Source organism: Capra hircus, chromosome 2 (assembly GCF_001704415.2).
Source record: "Capra hircus breed San Clemente chromosome 2, ASM170441v1, whole genome shotgun sequence".
Classification (NCBI taxonomy): Eukaryota; Metazoa; Chordata; class Mammalia; order Artiodactyla; family Bovidae; genus Capra; species Capra hircus.
Genome location: NC_030809.1, coordinates 101,591,038 through 101,610,672, shown reverse-complemented (window position 1 = coordinate 101,610,672; position 19,635 = coordinate 101,591,038). Strand labels below are relative to the sequence as shown.

Genomic DNA, 19,635 nt, shown 5'->3' with positions numbered 1-19,635 from the left:
AAGTAAAACTTCCAGTACTATTTCTAAGAATTTAGCAGATGCTTAATACAAAGTAGCTATTATTTTATAAGTTTATATCATGAGTTATAAAGTACTTTGGTATAATTGAATTAAATTTATAAGTCATTCTTATGACTGCTAGGACAGGTACTTTTGTCCCCATTTAAAAATAAGAAACTAAAGCTCACCAGCAGTCTGGTACCATGGAAAGGGTCTAGTAGGGCATAGGATTTCTGGTCTGTACTCTTTAAAAAATGGAACCCATAGGCAACACATCCCAACAAAATAAAGACCATGTGACAAGCCCACAGCTAATGTCATACTTAATGGCAAAAAAATTGAAAGTATTTCTTCTAAGATCAGGAATAAGACAAGAATGCCCACTCTGGCCACTTACATTCAAGGTAGTATCAGAAGTCTTAGCCACAGCAACCAGACAGAAAATGAAATAAAAGGAATCCAAACTGGAAAGGTAGTAATTAAACTATCACTGTTTGCAGAGGACATGATATCATACATAGAAAACTCTACAGACACCACACACACAAACTAGAACTAATCAATGAATTGATCAAATTGCAGGATATAAAATTAATATATGGAAATCTGTTACATTTCTGTATACTAACAATGAAAACCATCAGAAAGAGAAATTTTAAAAAATAATCCCATTTACAATTGCATCAAAAAAAAAGAAAATACCTGGGAATAAATCTAACTAAGGAGGTAAAAGACCTGCACTCAGAAAAAAACTATTAAGACACTGAATAAAGAAACCAAGCTCAATACAAAAAAAGATGAACATACATACCATGTTCAGGGACTGGATGAATTAATATTGGTAAAATGATTAAACTACCTCAGGTAATCTACAGATTTAATGCAATCTCTATCAAAATACCAATGCCATTTTTCACAGAACTAGAAAAAATAATTCTAACATTTGTATGGAAACAAAAAGACCCTGAACAGCTAAAATAGTTTTAAGAAAGAACAAAATTCACACCCCCTGATTTCAAACTATACTACAATGGTACAGTAATCAAAATGGTATCAAAAACAGAAACACAGATCAATAGAATAAAGTAGAGAACCAAAAAATGAACTCATATGGGCATTAATCTATGATGAAAAAGGCAAGAATATACAATAGGACAGGTAGCCTCTTCAGTACCGGTGCTGAGAAAACTAAACAGCTACATACAAAAGAATCAAACTGGACTACTTTCTAACACTATGTAAAAAAGTAAACTCAAAATGGATTAAAGACATGAAAAACGTTAAAGAATAAACATTCTAGAAGAAAACATAGGTGGCATCCTCTTAGATAATGGTCATCAAATAAACAAATGGGACTATATCAAACTAAAAAAAAACAAAAAACAACAATTGTGCACAGCAAATGAACTGTCAGTTAAGTGAAAAGTCCACTTACTGAATGGAAATATGTATTTACAAATGATATATCCAATAAGGGGTTAATATCCAAAATATACAAAGAACTCATACAACTCAACATCAAATAAACAAACAACCCAAGTGAAAAATGGGCAAAGAGTATGAAGAGACATTTTTCCAAAGAAGATATAGTGATGACCAATAGGCACATGAAAAGATGCTCAATATCACCAATCATCAGAGGAAAGTAAATGAAAACCAAGTGAAATATCACCTCACATCTGTCAGAATGACTCTTCTCAAAATCACAACAAATAACAAGCATCAGCGAGAATGAAGAGAAAGGGAATCCTCATGCTCTGTTGACAAGAATGTAAATTGGTACAGTCACTATGGAAAACAATATAGAGATTCCTCAAAAAATTAAAAATAGAACTGACCTAAACTTGAAATCTCAGGGACGGGGGAGCCTAGTGGGCTGCCTTCCATGGGGTCGCACAGAGTCGGCCACGACTGAAGTGATTTAGCAGCAGCAGCAGCAGCAAACTTGAAATCAATGGAATAAGGTAATTAACGGGTTAAAAGAAAACCCTTGGCAACCCAGAACTCTATAACTAGTCAAATATTCATCACGAATAAAGGTGAAATGGTGAAGATGATCAAAAGGTACAAACTTCTAGTTAGAAGATGAATTCGGGGAATGTAATATACAGCATGGGGATATTGTTAACAATGCTGTATTGCATATTTGAAAGTTCGAAGGGGACAGACTGGTTCCAAATAAGAAAAGGAGTACATCAAGGCTGTATATTGTCACTCTGCTTATTTAACTTCTATGCAGTGTACATCATGAGAAACGCTGGACTGGAAGAAACACAAGCTGGAATCAAGATTGCCGGGAGAAATATCAATAACCTCAGATATGCAGATGACACCACCCTTATGGCAGAAAGTGAAGAGGAACTAAAAAGCCTCTTGATGAAAGTGAAAGAGGAGAGTGAAAAAGTTGGCTTAAAGCTCAACATTCAGAAAACAAAGATCATGGCATCCGGTCCCATCACTTCATGGGAAATAGATGGGGAAACAGTGGAAACAGCGTCAGACTTTATTTTTCTGGGCTCCAAAATCACTGCAGATGGTGACTGAAGCCATGAAATTAAAGGACGCTTACTCCTTGGAAGAAAAGTTATGACCAACCTAGATAGCATATTCAAAAGTAAAGACATTACTTTGCCGACTAAGTTCTGTCTAGTCAAGGCTATGGTTTTTCCTGTGGTCATGTACGGATGTGAGAGTTGGACTGTGAAGAAGGTTGAGCGCCGAAGAATTGATGCTTTTGAACTGTGGTGTTGGAGAAGACTCTTGAGAGTCCCTTGGACTGCAAGGAGATCCAACTAGTCCATTCTGAAGGAGATCAGCCCTGGGAAGGAATGATGCTAAAGCTGAAGCTCCAGTACTTTGGCCATCTCATGCAAAGAGTTGACTCATTGGAAAAGACTCTGATGCTGGGAGGGATTGGGGGCAGGAAGAGAAGGGGATGACAGAGGATGAGATGGTTGGATGGCATCACTGACCTGATGGACGTGAGTCTGAGTGAGCTCTGAGGGATGGTGATGGACAGGGAGGCCTGGCGTGCTGCAATTCATGGGGTCGCAAAGAGTCGGACACGACTGAGCGACTGAACTGAACTGAACTGGAGGGGACAGATCTTAAAATTTCTTTCACAAAAGAAATATTTACTATGTGTGGTGATGGATGTTATTATTAAATTTACTGTGATGATCATTTCACAATATAATATATATCATTTAATCATTATGCCATATACCCCCCAAAATGGAGCCCATGTAAGGTGAGGTGGGCAAAGGAAGCTTTTTTACTTAACATTGTCTTATTTCCAGTTTAACTTTATTCTGTAATAGAACCAAACAGCTAGGAATATTCTAGAACTATGGATATTGTCCCCAGTGATATATATTTTATTATTCCAGAGTAGATTAGGCGATAACAGGGTACATTTTAATCCATAAACCATAGTATTTATAACTATGTTCCAAATTATAATTAGAAAACAAATATGTATCAACCACCTTATTCTTACACTCTTTTAATGTAACAAATATTGCCCCCAAAAATGTTAACAACAGGTATCTACTATATTTTTCTGCCTAAATTCTCGTTTCTTGAATAAAGGTAAAAATAAATCTTTTCAAGGTCAGTTCTGGGGCCTCCAATCATGTGAAGAAGAGATATTTTTTATATTCCTGATACTTTTAAATCTCTGGGGATGGTTTTGAGAATAAAGTATACCAAAGGCAGTGAGGGAAAGGACAAAATTCTACCTACCTTCACTTCCCAATGGGGAATCCCAGCTAACTAAGTTTGCACGAGTGAGGAAGCAGCAAGCACCTTGGAAAGCCACTCGACCTGCCAACTAAGAAACGTCAAGGTCCTCCTGACAGATGGTGTCCAATCGTTTGGTCAGGGATCTCGAACTCAGAGCCATGTGAACATGTGCCTGGGTTTTGAAACTGGAGTATGCTCCCTAAAGACATCTTATTAGAACCAGTTCAGTCGCTCAGTCGTGTCTAACTCGTTGTGACCCCATCAGCAGCACGCCAGGCCTCCCTGTCCATCACTAACTCCCGGAGTCCACCCAAACCCATGTCCATTGAGTCGGTGATGCCATCCAACCATCTCATCCTCTGTCATCCCCTTCTCCTGCCCTCAATCTTTCCCAGCATCAGGGTCTTTTTCAATGAGTCAACTCTTTGCATGAGGTGGCCAAAGTATTGGAGTTTCAGCTTCAACATCAGTCCTTCCAATGGACACCCAGGACTGATCTCTTTTAGGATGGACTGGTTGCATCTCCTTGTAGTCCAAGGGACTCTCAAGAGTCTTCTCCAACACGACAGTTCAAAAGCATCAATTCTTCGGCTCACAGAAAGTATTTAAACTGTTGCAGAGATCAAAATAATTATTTTAAATGTCTGCATAGGTATATGTATATATAGGCTTCTCTGGAAGCTCAGACTATAAAGAATCCGCCTGCATGTAGGAAACCCAGGTTGGCTCCCTGGGTCAGGAAGATCCCTTGGAGAAGGGTATAGCCACCGACTCCTGTATTCTTGCCTGGAGAATTCCATGAACAGAGGAGCCTAGTGGGCTGTAGCCATAGAGTCGAGAAGAGTTGGACACGACTGAGTGACTGAACCGCAGCAGCTTCTTTAAGTTATCCCCCGCCAAACACCATGCAGCCCAGCCTTCATATCATGACAACTACACCACTATCACCTCCCTTGTCCAACTTCCAGATTCCTACTTCCTCACAGCCTCAGGTAAATCTGGCCACCAGGCTGGTATCACTTCTCCATTCACTTTGCTTGGGTCTCCTGTTTTTCAATGTGCTGTGTTAGTGAGGATAATGGCTTAATGCGTTACTCTATTCCTGGGAGTGTATTTACATTACAACAGTGACTTTCTGAAAGTGTTGCAGGGGGAAAGTCAATTCTGACTTCTCGTTGAAAACTGTGTCTTTGGCTTGCTTTTATTATTATAATCATACTCCAAGGCTTTGCTTGGAGGACCCTGTCTCTCTGCTTGACTGTAAACTAAAGTGCCTTTGTTCAGAATAGAAGAGATTAACACACCTTTTCTGGGCTTTCCTTGTGGCTCAACTGGTAAAGAATCCACCTGTAATGCAGGAAACCTGGGTTCAATCCTGGGTTGGGAGGATCCCCTGGAGAAGGGAAAGGCTACCCACTCCAGTGTTCTGGCCTGGAGAATTCCATGGGATTGCAAAGAGTTGGACACAACTGAGTGGCTTTTACTTTCACTTTCACTTTGCTGAAGGCACACCATTCCTTTGGAGATGTTTTGCAAGACTGAAGACCCTTTCACTTTACTTCCCCACTGCATCTCCCTCTCTGTTCTGCCTTTTGACTTTAGCTCCTCATCGCTTCTTTCCCTCTAATCTATAAAAGAACCTGGCATCCAGATCCCAAAAGATGGTTATTTTGAGGTGCTAGCCTGCCATCTTCTTGGTCTGCCGGCTCCCCAATTAAAGTCTCTTCCTTGCCTCAACACCTCCTCTCTCGGATTCACTGGCCTATCGCACAGTGAGCAGAGTGAGCTTGGACTTGGTAACAAAAGTATTAAGAAATTTGGGATAAAAATATCAAGCTCATAGAGGAGATATTTTTGGGAGGGAGTCAGCTCTATAAGTGAACGTTAGTCACCTATCCCTCCTTGTCAGGACTTTCTCTGGTAAACAACATTCCTCTTCCAGAAATCAAATCCAAGGAGAAAAGGTATGTTTTTTAACCTGAAAGATTTATACATCACAGATACCAAGTAAATCAACATTGATCTTTCCTGAGTCCACATCTCTAATATTTGAAATCTCTGCAGATACTTCTCAGAGGCTTCACATTTATACAGGAAATTTGATAACCATCTCTGTACCAACCCTTGTGGGCTCAAATAGAGCTTTGGCTTCGATTTTATGTTTTTTAAATGTCAGTAGCAGATATTCTAGCATGTGAGATGAATGCAATTGTGCGGTAGTTTAAGCATTCTTTTGCATTGCCTTTCTTTGGGATTGGAATGAAAACTGACCTTTTCCAGTCCTGTGGCCACTGCTGAGTTTTCCAAATTTGCTGGCATATTGAGTGTAGCACTTTCACAGCATCATCTTTCAGGATTTGAAATAGCTCAACTGGAATTCCATCACCTCCACTAGCTTTGTTCATAGTGATGCTTTCTAAGGCCCACTTGACTTCACATTCCAGGATGTCTGGCTCTAGGTGAGTGATCACATCATCATGATTATCTGGGTCGTGAAGATCTTTTTTGTACAGTTCTTCCGTGTATTCTTGCCACCTCTTCTTAATATCTTCTGCTTCTGTTAGGTCCATACCATTTCTGTCCTTTATCGAGCCCATCTTTGCATGAAATGTTCCCTTGGTATCTCATCTCTAGTTTTCCCATTCTGTTGTTTTCCTCTATTTCTTTGCATTGATTGCTGAGGAAGGCTTTCTTATCTCTTCTTGCTCTTGTTTGGAACTCTGCATTCAGATGCTTATATCTTTCCTTTTCTCCTTTGCTTTTCGCCTCTCTTCTTTTCACAGCTATTTATAAGGCCTCTCCAGACAGCCATTTTGCTTTTTTGCATTTCTTTTCCATGGGGATGGTCTTGATCCCTGTCTCCTGTACAATGTCATGAACCTCATTCGATAGTTCATCAGGCACTCTATCTATCAGATCTAGGCCCTTAAATCTATTTCTCATTTCTACTGTATAATCATAAGGGATTTGATTTAGGTCATACCTGAATGGTCTAGGGTTTTCCCTACTTTCTTCAATTTGAGTCTGAATTTGGTAATAAGGAGTTCATGATCTGAACTCCCTGATGTTCAAGCTGGTTTTAGAAAAGGCAGAGGAATCAGAGATCAAACTGCCAACATCCGCTGGATCATGGACAAAGCAAGAGAGTTCCAGAAAAACATCTATTTCTGCTTTATTGACTATGCCAAAGCCTTTGACTGTGTGGATCACAATCAACTGTGGAAAATTTTGAAAGAGATGGGAATACCAGACCACCTAACCTGCCTCTTGAGAAATCTGTATGCAGGTCAGGAAGCAACAGTTAGAACTGGACATGGAACAACAGACTTGTTCCAAATAGGAAACGGAGTACATCAAGGCTGTATATTGTCACCCTGCTTATTTTATTTACATGCAGAGTACATCATGAGAAACACTGGACTGGAAGAAACATAAGCTGGAATCAAGATTGCCGGGAGAAATATCAATAACCTCAGATATGCAGATGACACCACCCTAATGGCAGAAAGTGAAGAGGAGCTAAAAAGCCTCTTGATGAAAGTGAAAGAGGAGAGTGAAAAAGTTGGCTTAAAGCTCAACATTCAGAAAATGAAGATCATGGCATCCGGTCCCATCACTTCATGGGAAATAGATGGGGAAACAGTGGAAACAGTGCCAGACTTTATTTTGGGGGGCTCCAAAATCACTGCAGATGGTGACTGCAGCCAGGAAATTAAAAGATGCTTACTCCTTGGAAGAAAAGTTATGACCAACCTAGATAGTATATTCAAAAGCAGAGACATTACTTTGCCGACTAAGGTCTGTCTAGTCAAGGCTATGGTTTTTCCTGTGGTCATGTATGGATGTGAGAGTTGTACTGTGAAGAAGGCTGAGCACTGAAGAATTGATGCTTTTGAACTGTGGTGTTGGAGAAGACTCTTGAGAGTCCCTTGGACTGCAAGGAGATCCAACTAGTCCATTCTGAAGGAGATCAGCCCTGGGATTTCTTTGGAAGGAATGATGCTAAAGCTGAAGCTCCAGTACTTTGGCCACCTCATGCAAAGTTGGAAAAGACTCTGATGCTGGGAGGGGTTGGGGGCAGGAGGAGAAGGGGACGACAGAGGATGAGATGGCTGGATGGCATCACGGACTCGATGGATGTGAGTCTGAGTGAACTCCAGGAGTTGGTGATGGACAGGGAGGCCTGGCGTGCTGAGATCCATGGGGTCGCAAAGAGTCGGACACGACTGAGCGACTGAACTGAACTGAGCAGATATTCTCAATAAATAAGAGTAAATGAGGAGAAAAAATCCCACTTTCTTTTTTTTCACCTATTTTGATGAACTTAGTCCAAATAATTTTTTTTTATCCACACCTACAGAAAAGGAAAGAAAAAATAACAAGAGAAAGCAATGTGAGGAGACAGAATATGAGTTTAGAGTAAGACCTTCTGTTAATAAATACTATTAAGTACTAAAATAAATTTAGTGCCTCTGTCCTTAAGATGGAAATATTAATGCAAAAAAAATTCTTTAGGTACATAAGATAGCCTCGTGTCTATGACAACACTGGACTTTGGATTCTTCAGCCAGAGTTCCTATATCATTCAAATCCAAGCACTTAACTGTGTGACCTTAGACAAATTACTTAACCTCTCTATGTTTTAGTTTTCTTAAAGTTGGAATAGTGATATCAATCTACTTCATAGGGTTATTATGAGAGTAAAATGAGTTAATATAGGTAAAAGCATCTACAACAGGGTCTGGCATAAGGAAATACTAATTAGGTGTTAGATGTCATCATTGTTGCGGTGGTTACTACAACTGTGGTACTGACAGCTCGTAGATTAGAAAGTTCAATAATCCAAAGGCAAAAGAATGGGCAGTACTGGCACTTTTCCTACATTTTTCTAAAATGCCGTCATTGGTGTTGGACTGTTTGGCTTAAAACATATTATTCACCAAACACAAGCCCTACTATCCTTTACTACCCAAAGAAAAGTATGTGCTCTAAACCACTGTAACTATATATATATATATATATAAACGGCTATGGAATGATTAGATAAACATTATAATTAAATGCCTTCATCCAGAAATCTCTGCTTTTGTTACAAGGCTAATGAAGGTGATCAGTCTTCCTTACACGAGAAGGGCCTACAGTTGCCTTCTAGAAAACAATTCCCTTCAACATTATTACCAATTTTAGTCCCTGAGTTGCAGATGCTCTGCTTTGCCTTTGTAAATTATTAGTACCATCCTATGTGCACTGAACAGTAATGTTTGTGGTTCTTTTTTTTTAAGTCTATTTATTTATTAAATCATCTTAAGAGTGCTGTATGACAAGTTAGGTATTAATACAAAAATCAGAGAATTATGATGTACCTATAGAAGTCAAACCTGTTTGTATGCCTATTCATTTTTCTTTTTCAAAAAGTATTATGAATTTCAAAAGAACTAAAGCCACATTATAGAATAGTTATAAAATAAAAAATAAAAAAGAAATCTCTCAGAACCCATCAGTAACTAATTTTTTGGTATATTTCTTAAGTAATTCTTATTTATATTTTCAACATATTTATGAGCATATGTTTCTAATCTATTTGATATAGAACTATAACATAAGTACTTTCTATTAATATTTCCTCATTACTCTTCATAACCACAATTTTTAATGGGTGTGATATAGTTCACTCAGTCTTCTATTACTACATTTTTAATCTGTTTTCCATTAAGATAACTATGTAAATAATAGTCTCTTTTGAGTACATCTATTTCCATGTTTCAGATTTTATTCTTAGAAGAGATTCTGTAAGTACTTAATACTTCTCTCTTTAATAAATTACTTAAACTTATAGCTATATCATATTATGCAGGAAACAGCTTTTCAAAATATGTAAAATAACTCTGCAAAACACCATCACTACTAGCTAAAACTAAAAACATACTTTCTCCATGAAATTCTTCTTAAACTTTTTCTCATCTGAATTTTATCTCCGTTCATATAGCCAGTTTCTCCTTGGTCCCCAAATACAGGTAACTTTGGAAGTATTTCTCACGGCATTTTGTACCTTTATGTGATAGCACTTATGCCAAGTATAATTAGTAATTATTTATATGATATTTAATGTTTATGTCTTTCAGTAGATAATATACTACACTGCAGCAGAGACTCACCTATGCTGCTATTTTTATACCCAAGTGTCTGGCACATAGCTTGTAGTCTTGTTTGTTGATTCAATGATTTAACAGTTTAAAATTATTCTTACAGTGTTATGCTAAGGAGTATGGGGAATATACAGTAATATGACAGTTATTGCCTTTAAAGAATTATAATAAAAATGAACCCTTACTATTATTTTTAATTTAATACCTCATAGAAAAAAGTTCATGGGCTATAAAACCAAATTAACCTACAAAACAAAAAGGCAACCTACTGACTGGGAAAGATATTTGCAAATTATATTACTCATAAAGGGTTAATATCCAAACTATATAAACAGCTCATACAACTCAATATCCTTGACTCGATTCTGATCTTAATGGGAAAACTTCTAGTTTCTCACCATTAACTATGACACTAATGTGTTTTCCATAGATATTCTTTAACATTTTGAGGAAGTTCACCTCTATTACCAGTTTACTGAGAATGGGTGTTGGATTCTGTCAAATGCTTTTACTGTATTTATTGGTATGATCATGTGATTTTTTTCATCCATAGTCTGTTAATGTGATGCCTTACTTACTTGATTTTAGATATTGAACCAGGCTTGCACATTTGAGATAAATTCTACTTGGTTGTCATGTATAATTTTTAAATACATCATTGGATTTGCTTTGTAAAATTTTGTTAAGAATTTTTTGTATCTATGCTCATGAGAGATATTGGCCTTTAATTTTCTTTTTCTTTTTTTTTTCCTATAATTTTTTTTTAAATAATGTATTCGTCTGGTTTTGGTATTAGTCTAAGACTAGCCTTATAGAACAAGTTAGGGAGTATTTTCTCTGCTTCTATACTCTGAAAGTAACTCAACAATGAACTCATCTGGGTCTGGTGCTCTCTTTTTTGGAAGGGATCCAATTATTGATCCAATTTCTTTAATAGATATAGGCCTATTCAGATTTTATCTATTATCTATTTATTCTTGTGTGAATTTTGGAATATTGTGTCTTTCAAGAAGTGGTCCATTTCATCTACAGTAGCAAGTTTGGGGGTATAGAGTTGTTTATGGTACTATTTCATTATCCACGGGACCTTTAGCGATGTTCCCTCTTTGATTTCTGATATTAGCAATTTGTATCCTTTCTTTTTTTCTCTTAATTAGTGTGGCTAGAGGCTATCAATTTTATTGATCTTCTCAAAAACATATTTTAGATAATTAATTTTCTCTATTGATTCTGTTTTTGAGTTCATTGATTTCTTTTTTATAAATCATTTCTTTTCTTTTGCTTACTTTATGATTAATTTTCCTTTTATTTTCTAGTTTCCTAATGCTGAAGCTCATTGATCATTGATTTTAGATATTCTTTTCTAAAAAAATGAATTTATTGCTATAAATTTCCTTGTGAAAGTGAAAGCGAAAGTGAAGTCGCTCAGTCGTGTCCGACTCTTTGAGACCCCATGGACCGTAGCCTAACAGGCTCCTCTGTTCATGGGCCAAAATTTCTCTGTAAGCACTGCTTTTATGGCATCCCACAACTTTTTATAAGCTGTGTTTTCATTTTTGTTTAATTTAAAGTGATTACCTTTAATGTTACCAGTATAGTTCAGTACACTGATTAACAAGCTAGTACTTTCACCAGTGAACATCCATTTCAGTCATTCAGCAAAGTCTTAGTGCTGATTGAGATGTGGATACCAGGTGGGTTTATAGTAACCTTGCCTGGAATTTAGACTTTCAGTTTTAATATTAGCTAACCACCTCTGGAGTTTAAACTCCTGGTCAAAATATTACCTGCACATGGTTGTAACTTAATCTGACACATACATACACATGCCACCTCAGGGTCTGGGCTGAGTTTTAACATAAATTAATACATCATTACATATATCCAGGATATGGAAGCAAGCTAAAAGTCCATCAACAAACGAATGGATAAAGACGTGGTACATATATACAATGGAATATTACTCAGGCATAGAGAGGAAGGAAATAATGCCATCTGCAACAACATGGACAGACCTAGTTACTGTCATACTGAATGAAGTGAGTCACACAGAGAAAGACAAATATAGTATGATATCACTTACATGTGGAATCTTTAAAAAAGGCTATACATGAACTTATTTACAAAACAGGAATAGAGTTACAGATGTAGAAAACAAACTTATGGTTCCCAGAGGGTAAATGGATGGGGGGGATAAAGTGGAAGATTAAGATTGACACACATGTACACACAGTACTATATATAAAATAGATAATCAATAAGAACCTACTGTACAGCACAGGGAACTCTATACTCAATATTCTGTAACAGCCTATATGGGAAAAGAATCTAAAAACGTGGATATATGTATATGTATAACAGATTCACTTTGCTGTATACTTGAAACTAACACAACATTGTAACTTAACTATATGTCAGTAAATTTTTTTAAAAAACATCGTAACATTCCACATTTTAAATATTTCAGATTATACCCTTAAATGTAGGTCAATTCAGGAAGAGAAATGGGGTCAGTACTTCAAAGCCTGTGAACTCTGATAATGGTCATCACATTTCCACAAAGTGAAATACTCTGTATTTGATATGTAGTCACATGACTTTTGGCCATTCAATGCATCTTAAAGAAGAAACCATCAATTCCTGCTTAGTGCTCTCACTCTAATACGGGATGCTCATTTAAATTTCTGCCCTTTCATAGCTACTTGATAAGAAAGTATAAGTATAATTTTTTTAAGCTCTGTATATCTGCAGTTATAGAGAAGAAAAATAATAGCTAAAGGTGAATCTGAGAAGTAACATTGTTGAAAAACATTTGAGAAAGTCTTACTGATTTCTACCAACCTCCCTGGCTTTCTGGAGGCAAAAAGTTAAAAGGACAGTCTCATACACAAAAGACTCATAATCCATTGGGAACAGTGAGGATAAGACAAGTAAATATTACACGTATACTTATCATCAAGATAAGAATTTTGTTCAAAAGTAAGATGGGAAACCAAGGACAGCAAGTGTTTAGATTAAGAGTCAGGAATTAGATGGGCTACCAGAAGTTTAGCTGTTGAATATAAATTAAAAGATGCTTACTCCTTGGAAAGAAAGTTATGACCAACTTAGACAGCATATTAAAAAGCAGAAACATTACTTTGTCAACAAAGGTCCATCTAGTCAAGGCTATGGTTTTTCCAGTGGTCATGTATGGATGTGAGAGTTGGACAATAAAGAAAGCTGAGCACCAAAGAATTGATGCTCTTGAACTGTGGTGTTGGAGTAGACTCTTTAGAGTCCCTTGGACTGCAAGGAAATCCAACCAGTCCATCCTAAAGGAGATCAGTTCTTGGTGTTCATTGAAAGGACTGAAGTTGAAGCTGAAACTCCAATACTTTGGCCACCTGATGTGAAGAACTGACTCATTGGAAAAAACCCTGATGCTGGGAAAGATTGAAGGCGGGAGGAGACGGGGACGACAGAGGATGAGATGGTAGGGTGGCATCACCGACTCAATGGACATGAGTTTGAATAAACTTCGGAGTTGGTGATGGACAGGGAGGCCTGGCGTGCTGCAGTTCATGGGGTCACAAAGAGTCAGACATGACTGAGTGACTGAACTGAACTGACTGATTCATTTATTGAGTATTTGCTATCATGTTTATTTGATTCTGAAATGTCATATAATTCAGTTTCTTAATATCAGCTTTTTTAAGGGAGAAAACCCCCTAAATTCTATGCTAAATGTGTATATTGGTTATAAGATACATTTTCAAAAATTTTTAATGTATTATTATCAACTTCTATTATTAAGAAGGGGGGAGAAAGGGGTGTGCTATTGCTTCGTTATTTTTTAATAGAAAGAATTTAGAATTGCTTCAATACTATGAGAGTGAGAATAAATGAGGATAAAGAGGAGATAATCTAATAAACGCTGACTAATCTGTGAAGCCTATGGGCACATTAATAACAACAACAACAACAAATGTAAACAAACATGTTCATTCTATATGTGCTAAGTGCTATATGTGCTAAACACGGTGGGTACAAAGATGTGCTAACTAGTCATGGACCTACATTAGGGAGGTTAATCTATTGGAGTTACACAGGCATCACACGAACACATAAAACATAGTCTGCTAATATACTGGATACTAGAGTAACAGATCCTCTTCTTTGTGTTGACCCAACCAACTGCAAAGATGAATACATCTCTAGTCTTTCTTTAGCTAGCTATCTTGAGAGCTTTAGCTTACTACTATTTTGAAGAAATATTTCATCTTACATAAGCAGAATGATTTATTCTATTTAGCCATTTGTTAAAATCACAACCACCTAGAGAAAGTTATTTCCACAAAATGATTACTTATTGATAACAAAATATTCACCTTGATCATCTCAGGTAATTGGTATATTCTTGAAACTAAATTATCTTGACAGTTGTTCTTGGCAAAAGAGGAAAGCTTATTGCTTCAAAGACAGGGTTATATATTAACACATTATAAGGTTAGGATGACAGAGGAGCTAAGAAACTCTTTTTAAAAAATTAAAGACATTTTGTTATTTGATTGGTATAACTGTGAATTTAAAGATATCTGAATATAGGAAGCCCAAGTGTAAAGAATATCTGAAATGTAGGTGCTAAATATAAAACCTCTTTTTCAATATCTCACACTTAAACAAAATATGTGGCAGCACAAGCATATCAAGCTTACAAAGACTGCAATCTCAGATATTCTGCATCCTAGCTACGACACTTTCTAATAATTTTTCCCATAAAAACTGTGAAAGCATGAGGCCAGTAACATCAATACAAAACCTTAGGTGAGCATGAGTATAACGATGCTTACACACTTCAATCACTCAGTCATGTCTGACTCTTTGTGACCCCATGGACTGCAGCACGCGAGGCTTCCCTGTCCATCACCAACTCCCGGAGCTTGCTCAAACTCATGTCTATTGAGTAGGTGATGCCATCCAACCACCTCATAACTGTTGTCCCCTTCTCCTCCCACTTTCAATCTTTCTCAGGATCAGACTCTTTTCAAATGAGTCAGTTCTTCACCTCAGGCGCCCAAAGGATTGTGGTTTCAGCTTTAGCATCAGTCCTTCCAATGAATATTCAGGACTGATTTCCTTTAGGATGGACTGGTTGGAGATGCTTGCAGTCCAAGGGACTCTCAAGTCATCTCCAACACCACAGTTCAAAAGCATCACTTCTTCAGCACTCAGCTTTCTTTATGGTCCAACTCTCACATCCATACATGACTACTGGAAAAATCATAGCTTTGACTACATGGACCTTTGTTGGCAAAGTAATGTCTCTGCTTTTTAACACGCTGTTTAGGTTGGTCATAACTTTTCTTCCAAGGAGCAAGTGTCTTTTAATTTCATGGCTGCAGTAACCATCTGCAGTGATTTTGGAGCCCAAAGAAATAAAGTCTGACACTGTTTCCACTGTTTCCCCATCTATTTCCCATGAAGTGATGGGACCAGACGCCATGATCTTAGTTTCCTCAATTCAGAGTTTTAAGCCAACTTTTTCACTCTCCTCTTTCACTTTCATCAAGGCTATTTAGTTCTTCTTCACTTTCTGCCATAAGGGTGGTGTCATCTGCATATCTGAGGTTATTGATATTTCTCCCAGCAATCTTGATTCTAGCTTGTGCTTCATCCAGCCTAGCGTGTTTCATGATGCACTCTACAAATAAGTTAAATAAGCAGGGTGACAATATACAGCCTTGATGTACTCCTTTTCCTATCTGGAACCAGTCTGTTGTTCCATGTCCAGTTCTAACTGTTGCTTCCTGACCTGCATACAGGTTTCTCAAGAGGCAGGTCAGGTGGTCTGGTATTCCCATCTTTTGAAGAATTTTCCACAGTTGTGGTGATTCACACAGTCAAAGGCTTTAGCATAGTCAATAAAGCAGAAATAGATGTTTTTCTGGAACTCTCTTACTTTTTCAATGATCCAGCAGATGTTGGCAATTTGATCTCTGGTTCCTCTGCCTTTTCTAAAACCAGCTTGAACATCAGGAAGTTCACAGTTCATGTATTGCTGAAGCCTGGCTTGGAGAATTTTAAGCATCACTTTGCTAGCATGTGAGATGAGTCCAATTGTGCAGTAGTTTGAGCATTCTTTGGCATTGCCTTTCTTTGGGATTGGAATGAAAACTGACGTTTTCCAGTCCTGCGGCCACTGCTGAGTTTTCCAAATTTGCTGGCATATTGAGTGCAGCGCTTTCACAGCATCATCTTTCAGGATTTGAAATAGCTCAACTGGAATTCCATCACCTCCACTAGCTTTGTTCGTAGTGATGCTTTCTAAGGCCCACTTGACTTCATATTCCAGGATGTCTGGCTCTAGGTGAGTGATCACCCCATTGTGGTTATCTGGGTCATGAAGATCTTTTTTGTACAGTTCTTCTGTGTATTCTTGCCACCTCTTCTTAATATCTTCTGCTTCTGTTAGGTCCATACCATTTCTGTCCTTTATTGAGTCCATCTTTGCATGAAATATTCCCTTGGTATCTCTAATTTTCTTGAAGAGATCTCTAGTCTTTCCCATTCTATTGTTTTCCTCTATTTCTTTGTACTGATCACTGAGGAAGGCTTTCTTATCTCTCCTTGCTATTCTTGCTACACAAGAGAAGACTCTACATATGGACATCACCGAAATCAAACTGATTATATTCTTTGCAGCCAAAGGTGGAGAAGCTCTATACAGTCAGCAAAAACAAGACCAGGAGTTGACGGTGGCTCAGATCATGAACTCCTTATTGTCAAATTCAGACTTAAATTGAAGGAAGTAGGGAAAACCACTAGACCATTCAGGTATGACCTAAATGAAATCCCTTACGATTATATAGTAGAAGTGAGAAATAACTTTAAGGAACTAGATCTGATAGACAGAGTGCCTGATGAACCATGGACGGAGGTTTGTGACACTGTACAGGAGACAAGGATCAAGACCATCCCCAAGAAAAAGAAATGCAAAAAAGCAAAATGGCTGTCTGAGGAGGCTGTACAAATAGCTGTGAAAAGAAGTAAAGTGAAAAGCAAAGGAGAAAATGAAAGATAATGATGCTTAAAGATTGATTAGTGTGGAAAGGTCACAGTGACAAGAACAAGACAGCCACCAAAAGTGTCATGTGGAGTTCATGAAATAGCAAATGTCTTGTGCAGAAGCGTGAGGTTATATAATACATTAGAGTAGCCACTATAGTCAGCAATAACTTTCATGTAATGCACATGACTAAAAGTACAATGATAAACACAAGCATTATATGCATAGCAAAAGAGATTTGTTTTACTACTCCAAAGAGTAAGTAATGGCAGTACCCAAGCAGATTCATGTATACAGTGTGAGTGGTTCCAGAAATTAGGGAATCATGGTATGAAAGCTGAAGACAACGCAGTAAGGGTATGTGGTCAGCAGCACATTTCTCAGGGAGACTTTTATTCTACATGTTTTTCTTTCACCCGTTTCAGGGTCAAGCACCACTAAAACCTCACTATCAGGATGAACCGGTCTTTCCATCACTTCTACCTCTTAACTTGGGTTGGGGAGGACAGTTGGGCAACGGAAAACAGTGATTAGCACACCGTTCTTGCTCAATCTTCAAACTGTTAGCTTTCAGACAAGCACACTGTGACAAACCATAACTTAAACTTGTGGGGATCTTTCTTTAAAACATGGAGATGGAAAAGGAGAGGACCTGTGCCATTCTTCTCTTGATTGCCATGATAGGAAGGAATCATGGACAAAAACAGCTATTTTCATGCTCAAAATATCCTCTGATCATTTGTCTTAACCCACAATTCGACTTGCTCTCATCACGTTTTGACTGCTGGGAGCCTTCAATCCATGTTTATCTACACTCTCTGCACGATCTTTAACCTCTCTCTTTCCTTCATCTCTCTGTTCTCATTTTCAAGCACATGTAGCTCTTTTTCTATCACAAGTTACCATTCTCATGATCTCATTGCCTTTTCCAGAGGCACTTTTTTCATTTTTTGACACCAAAATGGCCTATGCAATGCTTTTTCCATTTCTTTACCACCTCCTCCCTTCTGAATTTTTTGCCAACAGGCTTCTAGTCCTGCTCCCCTCCTCACCCAATACCTTTCCTTAAAACTAACAATGATCTCTTTTCCTTGTTCTGTTTGATCTCTATACCACTGTCTTCTCTAAAAATTTCTTGATATAGTCTTGACCCTTGCCTTCGATAGTCTGAAATTATTCATGTTTTTCTGCCTTTCTGATGACTCTCTTGTTTTTTATCTCTTGGTTGCATTTTTTCATTCTTTTTCCCTCAAGCTGTGACCATTATTCACAGTTCAGTCCTTGCTTCTCTGTTTTTCTTCCTTTCTAGACCAGGGGATTTTAAATTGTGTTCCTTGATCTAAAATACCTTAGAAGCTGCCACTGAGAACCCAGGGAATGAATGAAAGTGTGGACAACTGGTGCCTTCCCACTACTTCAAACAGAATAGCTCTGATTTTATCTGTTTATTTGTTCCATATTGTTTATTTTGGAGAGCTTCACTAATTTACAGAAAACTACATCAGACTCATAAAACCTGAATCTAATTTTTTTTTTACCACTATCTATATAACTTTGGACAAATATTTCAAAGCATCAATAAATTTCTAAATCCAAGATTGTGTCCTTCCCTCCACCTAAACTACTCTCCAGCTCTACTCCCCAGTACTCTCCTAATTCCTACTGATTTTTTGGTTTTCTGTCACTTCCTCCAGGAAGTCTTCTCTGAATCTGAGATCTGGGTTAGGTGTTCTGACATGGTACCATAGCATTCTGAACAAATCCTTTAACACAATACTTATTTGGTTGTCTGTTGGTTTATATTTCCTACTAATCTGGAAGCTCACTGAAAACAGACTATTATTCATGATTTACCTAGCTTAGGGCATGTAGTAGGTTTGAAGTCCCAAGCAGAGATAATTTTATATTCAGCAAAGATACCCAAATTAGGTGACACTGCTCTCTTTTCAATGAAACATAAATGAAAAGGCATGTATCAATGTTATCTCTCATTGTGATCAAACTGCTCTCCCCATCTGCCTGTTTTCTGAATGTCCCTGACACCTCCTTCATCTACTTTTGAATCCTATTCACAACATCCTCACCATTTACTTTTATTGGGGAAGTTATTTTATATTCCACTGATTTTTTTTTTTTTTGGTCCTAAAACAGAGATGCATTGTTAAAGATATCTGCAATGACCAAGAAAACATCAAAATACTAATTCATCTTGTTTTCAACTCTGTATCATTACATCATTCTTAACAAGATTATAACATTGCACTATTTTGGCCTAATATTAACAATACCAACTTCTAATAGTAAACAAAGATGAAAAATCTTCAAAGGAAGATTTTGAGGGCATATCTGAGCAGTTTATAAGAAAAGTATTGGTAGCTGATATAGAGATTATAACTGCCTGGTAAAGAACGTATTGCTTTAAATATTTGCTGTTTAAAATGTATATATAATAACAACAAAAAAATCCCAAAATTAAATCAAAGAAGAGTAATATAGTGTTCACATATACTCTGTTAATATGGTCTTAGAGAAATTCCATTTTTAATCCTAAATTGTAAAATCGCCCTCAGCAACCATATTAGGGTACTTTCATCATAAATATCATAGGTTCCAAGAGCAAAATTACATTTCAATTCAGTGCTATTTTATTTAAGAGTTTATCATATTTTCAAACACCAAGTTAATGCAATTTAGACC

The 19,635-nt window shown here is 37.3% G+C and overlaps 1 protein-coding gene across 8 annotated transcripts in view; it reads right to left on the bottom strand.

Annotated features, from left to right (window-relative positions):
• The window catches only part of SLC4A10 (solute carrier family 4 member 10), a 352,866-nt gene that overhangs the window by 86,677 nt on the left and 246,554 nt on the right, over positions 1 to 19,635 (bottom strand). The gene's annotated exons all lie outside the window — the stretch shown is intronic.